At 51.8% G+C, this 12937-nt stretch overlaps 1 protein-coding gene across 1 annotated transcript in view; it reads left to right on the plus strand.

Annotated features, from left to right (window-relative positions):
- The window catches only part of LOC149326628 (bestrophin-4-like), a 291138-nt gene that overhangs the window by 254313 nt on the left and 23888 nt on the right, over positions 1–12937 (plus strand). The window lies entirely within an intron of this gene.

The raw sequence follows: 12937 nt of genomic DNA on the forward strand, positions 1-12937 counted from the left end.
TTTTCCGGCCTTCGGAATAAAGGTCACGAGAGCCGATTTCCAATCGAGAGGGAGAGGAGTCTCTCAGTCCCAAATGCTATTGATGTATTTGAGGAGCGCGGCGTAGGCTGCGTCGGGAAGGTTGGCCAAGAGCTTGACCGTAACCTTGTCGCGCCCGGGTGCAGTGCGCCGATTCATTTTGCTTAAGGCTGCCCGGAGGTCGTGGAGTTGGAAAGGCTTGTCCAGCTCCGTGTTCTCTTCGCCTGCATACTAGTACGCCGCCTGCCGGGGGTCCTTAGTGGTGCACAGGTATCGATCCCTGAGCGTGTGCGCTAGCTGTTGTGTCGTTCCTGTAAAGTTGTGCAAGGCCCTATGTAATTGGCGTTGGCTTTCCGTGCGTGTTTGTATTGGATCGATGAGAGCGCGGAACAGGCGCCACGTGTTGCGGCCAGACATCTGACGAGCAGCCGCGTTGCACCGGTCCACCCAGTCAGTGTCGGCTAGCTGAGTAGCATATTCCGCTGCCTGTTGTGTGAGTTCGAGGATGCGGTTCTTTAGGCGTCTGTTATGTTTCTGTTTCTTCCATCTCTTCGTGAGGCTGCGACGGGCCTCCCAAAGGTGGAGAAGGTGGTTGTGCACGTCTGTTTGTGTTTCTGTGAGCTGTATCTGCTTTTCGTGTTGTGTGAGTGTAGACGTGAGCGATCTGGACCAGGCGTCGTATCCCGACTGGAGGGGGTCAGTAAGAAATGGGCTTGGGCAGGGCATGTAATGCGAAGGCAAGATAACCGCTGGTAACGGAGTGGATTCCAAGAGAAAGCAAACGTAGCAGGGGACGGCAGAAAGTTAGGTGGGTGGATGAGATTAAGAAGTTTGCGGGGATACAGTGGCGGCAACTGACAAAGCACAGGGTTAATTGGAGAGACATGGGAGAGGCCCTGCAGTGGGTGTAGTCAGGCTGATGATGATGATGAAATTCTACAGGCCCGTGTGCTGTGCGATGTCAGCGCACGTTATGAAACCCCAGATGGTCGACATTTCCGGGGCCCTTCACTACGACGTCTCTGATAGCCTGAGTCGCTTTCGGACGTTAAAGCCCAATACACACACACACACACACACACACACACACACACACACACACACACACACACACACACACACACACACACACACACACACACACACACACACACACACACACACACACACACACACACACACACACACACACACACACACACACACACACACACACACACACACACACACACACACACACACACACACACACACACACACACACACAAACACACACACACGCACGCACGCACGCACGCACGCACGAAACCTCCCCTAACGCGTTCGCTTACTTGGTTCATCATCAAAGTTTTTGCCTAACTACCTACGCCTTGCCAGTAAGTAAATAGGTTTTTGAGGAAAGGAAATGGCGCAGTATATGTCTCACATATCTCGTGGACACCTGAACCACACCGTGAGTGAAGGGAAGAACGTGGGAGTGAAAGAAGAAAGAGAGAAAGAATTGCCGTAGTGGAGGACTCCGGAATAATTTCGACCACCTGGGGGTCTTTAACGTGCACTGACATCGCACGGGTGCCTTTTTCGTTCCGCCTCCATCGAGACGTGGCCCAATTGAAAATTGTTTTTTTGAGGAAAAGAAATGACGCAGTATCTTGGTGGACACACGAACCGCGCATAATGCGATTTTTTTTACGCAGCCCCCGATTGTAGGTCGCCGGTACGAATCCCTGCCGCGAGCTAGGCTCGAATTCAGCTAGTAAATTTAATGCGTGAAGAAAGTTGGGCGAGTTGGTACATGTTCATTATTCACAACAGCGCACGAAACACGGACAAAAGGGGGAGCGCTTGCTTTTTCTATTCTCCCCCTTTTGCCCGTGTTTCGTGCGCTGTTGTGAATAATGAATAGTAAATTTATGCTGCCCGAAACGCTGAATCGTATAACACTGGGAAACGGTTGTTTTTACGCAGCGCCGATTATTTGCGACACGCGATGCCGACCACACTACTACTACGCCGACGGCTTTTCGACCGAATGAGCTGTATACGCTGTCGCCTAAAACACCGCCACACGAGCGCGCTTACGTCAACCTTGGCTGGGCGTAGCGGACAAGAATCGCGACCCATAGAAGCATACGTAAACGACGCTTTCCGGACAATTTTTTTGTTCCACAGTCTACTCATGGCGGCCGCAGTTCTTTAACGGTCTGCGAGTGCTGTGAGAAGACTCCGATGAAGTATGCAACGTCATTTTGAAGGCAATCTATCTTTAAAGCACCGCATTAAATGCGAAGCCGGACATACCCCGGAAAGGCGTTATATGCGCTGGGTCCAAGAGAGGATTAAGCCGGGCTAGTTGGTACATCATTTGAATAGAACCAGCGCATTAGACGGGACCAAGAAGAGAGGACACACACATACAGGCGCTGTGTCTGTGTGTTCTCTCTTCTTGGTCCCGTCTAATGCGCTGTTTGTATTCAAATGCGCTGGGTGTTTCCTCAGATCACGCAAGCTTGTCGTGGAGACCCACATGCTGCCATGTGTACTGCATTTGCTCAGGGATGCAGTCGCTCAGCCTAGTGAGCCCTACATGTAAAGAAGCTCTCATGATAAGCGACCGAAAGCAAACCGGGCACCGTAACAGACGACGGCGCAGACGATACCGCAGGCCGCCTCCGGCAGCCGCTAGCGTGTTGTTTGCAAACGCAGCGGGTACATCGGCCGCTCAGTGGCCTCGCAAGTTTTTGTCGAGGTCGAAATCTGAATAAAGCTTTTTCAATCCTTCATTGTCCATGACATGAAAGACAGTATTACTGAAGATGGGAGTGAAGTAGCGTCGCCTTCTGCCAGAGGCCGACGGAGAAGCAGCCGCGGCCAAGCAGTCGACGGAATTATTGTATAGTTTCGTTCCAAAGAGCACATGTGCAGCAAGAAAACAGCCTTTTATAGATGTTTTCAGACAGCAAAAAACGCAGGTGTGATGAAACTAACCACTCAGAAAGATAGCAACAAGAGCTTACTTCTGACAACGAGCGATTTGAATCCACGCAACGTTTTAACTGTTCTCACTCCCTGTGCCGCGTTGGAATTCGGCAAAACTTGGTCCCCGGAGAACTGCGACAGATTCTTTTGGAGCCCACAACACAGCTGTTAGAGTTGCTCGCTTTTAGGCTCCATAAGTGGCGGAAAGAAAGTCTGTGACAAACCACAAGGTGCTACTCCATCGCCGTCGCTTGCCCCCTACGAAGGCTCGCGCCGCCACTAGAGGCGCGCTCGTCACTGGAAGATGCCTAATCATGCGCCTCTCTATGGTGGATGAAGCGCAACGCTACCAGCTTTCCCTCCAGTTATATTAAGAAACCATATGCCATCGCCTGCGCTGCCCGCGTGCTCAATGTTGCGGGTGAAGGTCAAGTCCGGACATGTACCCTAGTCATAGAGTTGCCTATAAAAGTTGGGTGGACTGGGTCAGTATGGAGAGTGAGGCCCAGCGTTGACGCAAGCTCCGCTAACTTGCGTTCCGGCTTCTCTTCACGGCAGTAACCCTACATCCGACCGGGAGCGTCCAAATCGCCTACAATCACGAGGGGGTCCCGACCCGCAACTCTCAGCGCGCAAGAGGTCCGCGAATGATACATCCGGCAATTCCGGATTGCAGTATACATTAAGCATGTGTAATGGTAAGTCCTGCTTGCTGAGTGGGAGGAGGGTCACCATTACACAGGACTATTCAAGTTGCACGTCTAAGTCTACCTGATTGGCTGTATAATTTCTATGGACGCATAGACAAGACGAGGGGTCCTGCTTGAACGTCGCATAATTTGTTAGTGTGGCGCCTTTCCCTGGCTCTTCGACGGCAACTAGGGCTGGCAAATTCTCAAAGGTTGAAAGGAAAAGTCGGAGGTCGGCCCGCTTGGAACGGGACTGGAGCCCCCGACAGTTCCACTGAGTATTCGTAATGGGGAAGCCGATTTGGAAAGGGGGGAGCGCCTACACCGAGGGTGTCCCGCACATGCTCAGATTTAGAGGTGAGAGGTGGAAGAGAGGCTGCCCCCGAGTCAGTTACCAGGGGCTGAAGCTCAGTAGCTAAAAGGGGACAGCTGTCTTCGTCATCGTCGAGGTCATTGACTCGGCGGCAGATACGGCGCTTAAGGCCGTATCTGCTTTCCAAAAAGGTGGGACGTGTGGAGCGATCCTACCCCGTAAACCCTCTGCAGCGACCACTGGTTCCTGAACACTACAGTTAGGACCCATCCTTTCGCGCGACCAACAACACAAGCCCGACTCCCAGATTGGACCAAGTTCAAGCAAAATTATTACACTCTGAGCAAGGTAACCAGCCTTGGTCGGAACAATTGGTCTCTGGCCTTCTCTCCTCCGAAACTCAAATTCAGCTCTCAGAGGCGGTATCAGATGTGCACAACCACCTGCTCCCCCACTGGAAGGCCCGGCATTGCCTTGTCCATCGCTGGCTCCAGCAAAAGCACAACCGGAAACGTAAAGCTCGCGTCGCCCAGCTCACTTAAAGAGCGGCTGAGTATGCGGCCCAACTCGCCGACTCCAACTGGACGGCCCGATGCAATACGGCCGCGCGGCAGATGTCAAGCCGGAATACATGGCGACTCTTTCGCGCCCTTATTGACCCAACGCAAACACGCATGGAAACTCAAAAACACCTCCAAAAAGCAATACACAGCTTTCAAGCCAACACAACTCAGTTGCGCACAGGCTCCGAGACCAGTAAGTGCGCACCACCCAGGACCCCCACGGGCTTCTGTACTCTTCTGCAGGCTCTGAGAACATTAAGCTGGGTCAACAGTTCCAGCTCCATGACCCGAGGGCGGCCCTGGCAAAAATAAAACCTGTCACCTCTCCGGGTCGGGAAAAAATTAGTCAAACTGTTAGCCAACCTTCCTCACCCGGCATACCTGCTTTTATTGGATTACATTAACTCAGTCTGGCTTGCGGAAGTGCCAGTCCCCATCGACTGGAAGACCTCTCTGGTCACCTTCATTCCTAAAGCTACCAAGGCCATGAACACGGACAACCTCCGCCCCATCTCTCTGACTTCCTGTGTGGCCAAACTCATAGAAACGATGGTACGCGACAGGTTGTCTGAGTTCATGGAATCCCAACACCTTTTGGCAGACATCATGTTCGTGTTTCGCCCATACAGACGTGCACAAAATGCCGTGCTACAACTCAATCTGGCTGTCCCGAATGCCCCCACAGTGACAAGGTCGTACTCGCCTTGAATTTGAAGGGAATATTCGACAACGTTACCCACGAGACCATTCTCACCCACCTCTCTCAAACTAACTGAGGCAGCAACGCCCATCAATACATTCGTTCAATACATTCGCCAATTTTTGACCGAGAGACAATCTTGCATTCGAAACCAGGATAAAAAACATAGCCCTTTTCATTTAGGAACCAGGAGTACACCACAGGGCGTGCGGCTCTCTCTCTGTTACTCGATCTGGATGCGCCTACCGGCCCAGCTGGGCGCTGTCGCCGGTGTGCGGCATGCGCTGCACGCCGATGACATTATCCTGTGGGCCACACAGGGTTGCCTTGGAGACATTGAGGCCAACCTGCAGGAGGCGGCAACCATAGTGAACCGTTATGCTCGCCGCTGCGGCTTCCGATGCTCCACCCAAAAGTCTGAATTAGGGCACATACGCCCCTTACCAAAGTGCGCAGCCAAAATTTCATTGTCTCTCGAGACAGGTCCAATCCCTGAATATATCGAAGTCCGGGTGCTGGGGCTCTTTATACATCTAGACAGGCGGTCAGAAACAACATTGGCCAAACTCCGTCAGGTGGGGGACCATGGTCCGCCGGGTTTCTTACAAGCGCGGGGGGTTACGATGTAAATACAGCTTGCAGTTGGCGCATGAATTTGCAGCCAGTCGAATTCTATATTCGACTCCTGCGGAAGCAAAACGGTGATGCACTTGAAGTCATCCTCCGAAAAATTATTAAGCGGGCTCTGGACCTCCTCGCGAACACCTTCAACAAGCGCCTCGTGGGGCTGACCATGGTGAACACATTTCGGTCGCTCCGGGAAGCCCACTTAATTGACCAACCAATACACACGTCTCTAAGACATTTTTGGGCCGCCGCCTCCTTGCCCGACTGCACATCCAAAACAGTACTCTGATGGAAAAGCGCGTACGTATTCCATCCCAGTGGAGATGAGTCCTCCACGTGCACCCTCTTCCCGCGAACATGAACCGCGAGGACCATAATGGCCGGCGCCTGGCGCGGGCGGAATGCCTGGCCTGCCACTATGGATCGAAACCCGGCGTATTTGCGTGGATGACTCCGGCCCCCACCATGGGAGATAGTACACGGCGGCAGTCACCCACTACTCCAAAAGAGTTAACGGCCTAACTTTCCGGGCCTCTGACAAAACACACGCCGAGCAGGTCGCTATTGCGTTGGCTTCATCTGATCCCACTTCGAAAACAATTATTTCCGACTCGCGAGGAGCCTGTCGGGACGTCGAGCAGGGCTGGATACCGTATCTAGCCTACCGGCTTCTCCAAAACAGCGTCTACACCGGGGACCCCGCTCACCGGCGTATCGTTTGTGCTCCTGCTCACATGGGCCTTGAGGGTAATGAGGCAGCTAACGCCGCCGCCCGCGCGCTCTCTCACTGGACATACCCCTCCAACCCCGACGATCAGGAACTCGAATCACTCCAGCTTATTGTTTTACATTATCGATATGGCCACGGTCTCTATCCCCGCCCATGTAAAGGTCTCTCAGTTGCTTTTGCTTCGCCTGCGCCCGGGAGCTCTCTAATACTTCGACCCTTAATTCTTTCTCGGGCAGCTGTCTGCACTGTGCGGAAGTCTGTGGGCCTGCCTCTGCAATCCTGCTCTCCGCACTCACCCTAGCCCAACCCGGGAGGACTGGAGGTTACCCTGCTCGGCTGCTCTGACCTGCATGCATAACCTTCTTAAGTGTATCCGCACATAAATGCTTTCTACCACCGCCACCCGCGTGCTGCCCGCGCACGTGCCTATGCTGCTGGCGCCTCCTAACGTAGAGGGGGTAAGCTCAGCCTTGACGCATTTCCCGGGAGTAGTTTTCAAAACGTGTCCGCTCTGTAAAATGTCTCTACGGAACTGGTTTCGCCGCCCTTGTAAACTCAGCGCCCCAGCGGTCACAAGCCACATCTCGCGAGCACGAGTTCGGTCATGTGCAGTTTCGCTGCACCCGTACGAACCTAGAACTGACTGGAAGACAGCGCTCGCAATTTAAATGGATAAAAAAGGGGCCGTAGAGCCTTATTAATTCTAATATATGTGCCACCTTCTCATTAATACTGCAAAATTACTATACCTATTATTATAACTACTAAACTATACGATGTGTTAGCAAGAAGTGGCCGGATTCTTTCGAATAAAGGTACAGGTTTATTTTAAGACTTAAGGATACAAGAATGAGATAGCTGGATTATTGATACGTAGGAGGTTCGGCGGATCTGCAGAGTTGGGAGGGCCTCGCCGATGCGTCTCGTATCGTCGGCGCCTCTCGGTCATCTCTCCTCCCAAGCTGCAGCGGTGGGGCTTATATAGCCTGGGGAACGGTGGCCCCTCAGAACTGGCCAATCCGAAGGCAGCACTCGACGGCAGTCCGAAAGGACCAACCAGCGACCGCGCGGCCAACCGCTTCAAATTTTGCCGCGCGCGGTGGCGTCCGGGAGAGGAGGAAACGGCGCCTCGCTGTCTGGCCTCTTGCGACAAGTCCAGGCGTGTTGCTTGAAGATGCTTCTCCTTAGGACTCCGCTGCCGTAAGGCGCAGCATCGTGGATTGTCAAGGGACGCTCGTAGGAGAAAGTTAGGATGCGGAGCGCCTCGTGGTCGCTGAGCAGGAGCGTTAAATGTCCTGTGCTGGCGTGTTGGGACCGCGTGGCTCGTAAGAAATGTGAATGCTGACACGGCCTTTCCAAAATTTGCGCCTGTCCTCAGGCGCACGTTGTCGACAGCAATTCTTGGGCGTGCTGGGCGTTCTTCCCCGCGTATCTTGTGGCTTGCGTCCAGCTCGTTCGAATACGCCTTCGCTTCCATCTGGGGAGACGATGCGACTTGTGCGAAGTGCCGTGTTTGTCTCGTTCGTTTCGTTTCTTGGTCCAGGGAGTCGGGCTTGTACCGTGATGCTCACCGATACGACTGCGTCGTCGTTTCCACCTGGGGACGTGATACGACTTATCTCGTTTGTCTCGTTCGTAACGTTTCTTGGTCCAGGGAGTCGGGCTTGTTGGATCGTTCCGCATCCTGCCGTGCTTTCGTCGCGGCGCTGGCTTTATAGATGAGCCAGCTCGTCTTGGCAATGGCTTCTGCATTGTAGTAACTGTAGCAGGTGCGAAAGCTGCGCCGTGTCGTTGAAGGCACGTCTCGTGGCCAACTCGTGTCGGTAGTGGCTGCTGCACCGTAATATCCGTGGCTGGGGCGTGGGGTCCGTCGTGTCGTGGGGAGCCCGTTCCGTGGCTCGATCTCGGTGACACCGGCTGCTGCACCGTAGTGTCCGTGGCAGGGGCGCGGGGTCCGTCGTGTCGTTGGGAACCCTTTTCGTAGCCCGCTTGCGGCGGCACCGTGTGCTGCACCGTAGTGTCCGTGGCAGGGGCGCGGGGTCCGTCGTGTCGTTGGGAGCACTTTTCGTGGCCCGCTTTCAGCGGCACCGCGTGCTGCACCGTAGTGTCCGTGGCAGGGGCGCGGGGTCCGTCGTGTCGTTGGGAGCCCTTTTCGTGGCACGCTTGCGGCGACACCGTGTGCTGCACCGTAGTGTCCGTGGCAGGGGCGCGGGGTCCGTCGTGTCGTTGGGAGACCTTTTCGTGGCCCGCTTGCGGCGACACCGTGTGCTGCACCGTAGTGTCCGTGGCAGGGGCGCGGGGCCCGTCGTGTCGTTGGGAGACCTTTTCGTGGCCCGCTTGCGGCGGCACCGCGTGCTGCACCGTAGTGTCCGTGGCAGGGGCGCGGGGTCCGTCGTGTCGTTGGGAGCCCTTTTCGTGGCCCGCTTGCCGCGACACCGTGTGCTGCACCGTAGTGTCCGTGGCAGGGGCGCGGGGTCCGTCGTGTCGTTAGGAGCCCTTTTCGTGGCCCGCTTGCGGCGACACCGTGTGCTGCACCGTAGTGTCCGTGGCAGGGGCGCGGGGTCCTTCGTGTCGTTGGGAGCTCTTTTCGTGGCCCGCTTGCGGCGACACCGTGTGCTGCACCGTAGTGTCCGTGGCAGGGGCGCGGGGTCCGTCGTGTCGTAGGGAGCCCGTTTCGTTGCCGACCCGTGTCGACAGTGGCTGCTGGTCCGTGCTGTCACTCGTATCGTGTGACACTTGTCGTTGAGCAAGAAGCCTCCGCAGATGGTCTCTCTCGGCCAGCAGTCTTTCGAATTCCGCCCTCTCGGCTTGGCGGCGGGCGTTGTCGTCCATGATCCACGTCACGATGTCGTCCTTGCGGCCGCTGCACGAAAGTCCTCGGCATCGGAGCTCTTCCACCAGTTGCCATTTCTTCAAGGTGGTCAGTGCGTTGCGTGCTGCCTATGCCAGAAGGGACAGGAGCTCCAAGCTCACCGTCGGCGTTCTGCTGTGCTCCACGCTGTCGACTCGGTCTTCGTTCAGGAGTGACGCCTCTGCAGATCCTGTCGACTGCGCCATGTTAGCAAGAAGTGGCCGGATTCTTTCGAATAAAGGAACAGGTTTATTTTAAGACTTAAGGATACAAGAATGAGATAGCTGGATTATTGATACGTAGGAGGTTCGGCGGATCTGCAGAGTTGGGAGGGCCTCGCCGATGCGTCTCGTATCGTCGGCGCCTCTCGGTCATCTCTCCTCCCAAGCTGCAGCGGTGGGGCTTATATAGCCTGGGGAACGGTGGCCCCTCAGAACTGGCCAATCCGAAGGCAGCACTCGACGGCAGTCCGAAAGGACCAACCAGCGACCGCGCGGCCAACCGCTTCAAATTTTGCCGCGCGCGGTGGCGTCCGGGAGAGGAGGAAACGGCGCCTCGCTGTCTGGCCTCTTGCGACAAGTCCAGGCGTGTTGCTTGAAGATGCTTCTCCTTAGGACTCCGCTGCCGTAAGGCGCAGCATCGTGGATTGTCAAGGGACGCTCGTAGGAGAAAGTTAGGATGCGGAGCGCCTCGTGGTCGCTGAGCAGGAGCGTTAAATGTCCTGTGCTGGTGTGTTGGGACCGCGTGGCTCGTAAGAAATGTTAATGCTGACAGATGACTGATGGGAAATCCCACGCCTAGTTGTAGTCGGTACACTAATACATACTAAGGAATAGTACGTGATCGCCCTTTATTATTGTATACGACTCATCCGTCCCCCTAACCTCACTAAACCCTATGATATCCCATTTAATACGCGCTAGCCCCTCGTGCAGCACTCCTAGTCTAGCCTCACTGGATAAGGACCTATAGACAATCAATAAATAAATCAATCAATCAATCAATCAATCAATCAATCAATCAGTCTTTATTTTCGCATACATTGTACAGCGAAAAAAGGTGACTGGAGAAAAAGCCGCTTCGTTGCGGCTTGACTGAGCTCCAGTCACCCATCACCCATTAGCAGCGACGAACTAGCACTTGCATGCGGAAACAAAATCTGGTTTGGCACATAGTGGTGAAAAAAATAAACATGCTAAATACAGGAGAAACAAACAAAAATGCACACATCAGAAATACCATAACTGGAAAACAAACTTGGATAAGACATTAATACATTATGTAACGATGGTAGTAAACGACTTTTGTATGAATAATTCGGTAATGCGTTTATGAGGTAGTTGTGCAATATCAATTTGTAGTGTATCACAGTGATTAAGTATTGTTGGTAACGTGTGTTGAGTCATAATTATGCTGTAATTAGTTCGTGATGCTGGAACCAACCAAGGTGACTGATTACGAAGACAGTAATTACTCAAAGGAGGTTTTAGTTGTGCTAAGTCTAAAAACAAATCTAAGGTGCCTTTAAGGGCCCTTTTGTAAGTGGAAAGTAATTTATACATATATATGTCTTGTGTTTTGATGATCTTATGTGCAATAAAAAATGGTGCTGTGTGTTCGAAGAATGGCACATTTGCAACAGCGCGTAGGGCTCGTTTCTAAAGAACAAAAATTTTCTGCATGTTCGTTGTAGTGGTGTTGCCCCATATTAAAACACAATAACACAGGTGGGAATGGAAAAGAGCATAATAAATAACACGTTCCACTGCAGTTGGAAGGAAAAGGCGGCATCGGTTTATCATTCCCACAGCCTTGCTTAATTTTGACGAAAGGTAGTTGATGTGATCATTCCAGGACATGTGTTCTGAAAAAATCACCCCAAGTGATTTGACACATTTTTCTACAGATACTATGTATGGACCTAAATTAACAGTTTTTGGGACATCAATTAATGAGCTGCGGGCACGAAATAGCACGCACTTTGTTTTCGATTCATTTAGAATCAACGAATTGCTTTTACACCAATCTTGCAGTTTGTAACAAAAAACCCTTGCCTTTGTTTCTAGTTCCGCCATGTCCTTCCCAGAAAAAAACACAGTACAGTCGTCAGCGTAGATAAAAAACCGGCAGTTATTTTCTAATTTTACAATATCATTGATGTAGTAAAGAAACAAAATAGGTCCAAGGATACTTCCTTGCGGAACTCCTGATTCTATACATCTGAGGCGCGATCTATGATTATTTATGTCCGTGAATTGGAATCGGTCTTTCAGATAAGACTGCATCAGTTGTTGAGCAGTGCCTCTGAAGCCATATCTTTCAAGTTTTTCTAGCAAAATTGAATGGTTCACGCAATCGAACGCCTTACTAAAGTCTAGATATAGCTCCAGAACCAATAGTTTGTTCTCAAAATTCTTTAATATCATGTCTTTCTGCGCTAGAAGCGCAATTTCTGTTGTACGGTTCTTTCTAAAGCCGAACTGGCACCTAGTAATGAGTTCATGTTTCTGAGGGAAGTTATCGATGCATATTTTAATCACCTTCTCTAGGCCCTTAGAGAAAATTGGAAGTATGGAAATTGGCCGGTAATTGGCAAAGTATTTTTGTCACCATGTTTGTGGATTGCGATTACCCTTGCGATTTTCATATTACTAAAAAAAACACCTGTGGAAAGTGCGCAGTTTTAGATGTGGGTTAATATAGGAGCAATTACGTTCAAGACGTATTTAACCGGTCTGATTTCTATATCTATTGCATCGCGACTGTGGCTGTTTTTAAGGAGACGAAAAAGTGAAGTAACTTCAGAGACGCATGTGGGCTGGAAGAAAATAGAATGTGGTAACGGCAAAATGCACAATGCCGGTTCTGGAGAAGGTTTAGAGCTGCCTTTCTCAATGAAGAAGTCATTGAATTTGTTTGAAAGGCTTGTGCCAGTGACTTCTGTACCATTGATCACAATGCAGGTATTGCCGCTCTGTGCCTTCTGTCTATTGAGAGCCTTATTTAGGGTCTTCCAAATTATGTTGCTTCTATGATGGCAGCAGGTCTCAAACACTTGTCTGAAGTAGTTTTCCCTAGAATTTTTTATCGACTTATTTATTTTTGTTCCTAAATGCTTTAAATTCCCGCAATTTCTGTTCATCACGAGAGCGTATGAAAGTTTGATACATCTTATTTTTCAAGCGAATGAGTTTTAGGAGGAGTTTTAGGAGTTTTTGAGTTTTAGACGGCTTTGTGCTGAGGATGAATTGATTAATTCATATCGGAGGTTGTGGCCAAGCACTATGGAACGCGGAGTTTCTTTTTTCTTTTATGCGTTAGACAATTGCGCCGCGCTGCGATTGGAGACCCGGTCCTGTTGCACGCGAGGCGGATGCTCCACCTCTAGGCCATCGCTTTTTAGAAAAGCAGATATGGCTAGCATTAACGGCAGGCTGAAAATCTGTAATTGCAAGTGGACATCTATC

This window comes from Amblyomma mixtum, chromosome 10 (assembly GCF_055824585.1).
Source record: "Amblyomma mixtum isolate Tamu chromosome 10, ASM5582458v1, whole genome shotgun sequence".
Lineage (NCBI taxonomy): Eukaryota > Metazoa > Arthropoda > Arachnida > Ixodida > Ixodidae > Amblyomma > Amblyomma mixtum.